Below are 1,566 nucleotides of genomic sequence, written 5' to 3' on the forward strand. Positions count from 1 at the left end.
ATATATATTTTATATATACATATATATGTGTGTATATATATTTTTTTCTTTATGCACTAGAGATTTCATGGCAACAGGTTTATTATTACCACAACTAATGAACACAGAGTTAAGAAAACATTCAGAATATAAACAAGTTACTAGTTCATTGCAACCTATTGATAGCTACTCACCTCGTGTAGGAGTATGAAAATAGATATGTAAAAACAAATAGAAAACGTTTTGCAGATTTTGAACTGCAAGATGGTTTAAATGTTGCCATATATATGAATCAGATCAGTTTTGCTTTGCCCTCTATTGGAAAGTGCTATCGTAAATAGCATTTGGCTTTTGGTAGGTGGTTAATTTTCAGTAGAACACTGAAAAAGGAGCGTGTTTCTGTGTAGTTGATTCAATTTACTCAAATCTAATGAAAAGATGTGTTCATTTCCATTTCTTTAATATCAACAGATGTAAAGTAAATGGTAAATATAGCTAAGACAATTTAAAACTCTTTTAGTGGGTCTTTAGAAGCTGAAATTGTAATATATAGGCTGTCTTACTGTTTTAAAATAACTTATTTGTTCAAATATTCTCTACTAGTTTGTTATTCACTCCAATATGAATTTTAAAGATATATACATATGGATATCAGACATTCTTACATTTAGTGGGAAGCAAAAGTTGGTTACCTTTATTATCCCTTAAAACTTCAAATTCTACTGATTGTAACCATTACTTGCCTAACTTATAAGATAAAGCACTTTTAGTAACCTTGCTTGAAAATAAATGAAATTCTTATTTTGATACACAGATCATCTCATTATTCACCATTTTCCTTAAATAATAATTTGGTTTTGGCCTACAAATAGAATGGAATTTTCATTATTAGAGTCTTACTGTCTTTTAAAATTCTATTTGTGTTACTCTCTTGTAGTTGAGATAAAATGCAAAATTAAATTTTGTATCAAATTGGATTAAAGATGTTAATAACTTCCTCTTTGCCTCCACAACCACCTTCAAGGGACCTGCCCTGCCACTGGAGCCACAAAAAGAAGCTCTTTGAGCTCTAATACCTTCACCTCCAGTCCCTCTGCTCTAATTCCTACTTCAGACAGCTCCTCTAGGGAACCGGGAGTGGATTCATGACCTCAGTTGGGCCAATCCGATCTGGACCAGAGAACTGAGGTTTTTGTGGGCAGCTAAGCTAAACGCCCCAAATGCATTCTGGTGTTGAGTTCTTATTTCAAGATGTCCTAGGTAAGGAAATATTGTACTGTGGACCAAACTTACGGGAAGCTGGTTTAAAGAATGAAAGAGGCACACTGATGCACAAAGACATGTAGAATTCGTCAGACATATCCTCCTCGCTACTCTGTAGTCCCCACCCCAACACCCTCATGTAACTCTAGCAGCTGGGTTTTTTTTTTTTTTTTTTTTTTCTCTTGGTTTTCTGGAGGCCCTGCTGTAATTCTTGCAGTGAGACTGGTTGAGAATAAAATAAAACCAATTTTTACTTGAAGTATATGGAGTTGTTTCTATGCCTTACAATCAAATGGGCCCTGTATAAGATGGACAAAAAATGAT

Source organism: Rhinopithecus bieti, unplaced genomic scaffold (assembly GCF_001698545.2).
Source record: "Rhinopithecus bieti isolate Rb0 unplaced genomic scaffold, ASM169854v2 scaffold_15850, whole genome shotgun sequence".
Taxonomy (NCBI): Eukaryota; Metazoa; Chordata; class Mammalia; order Primates; family Cercopithecidae; genus Rhinopithecus; species Rhinopithecus bieti.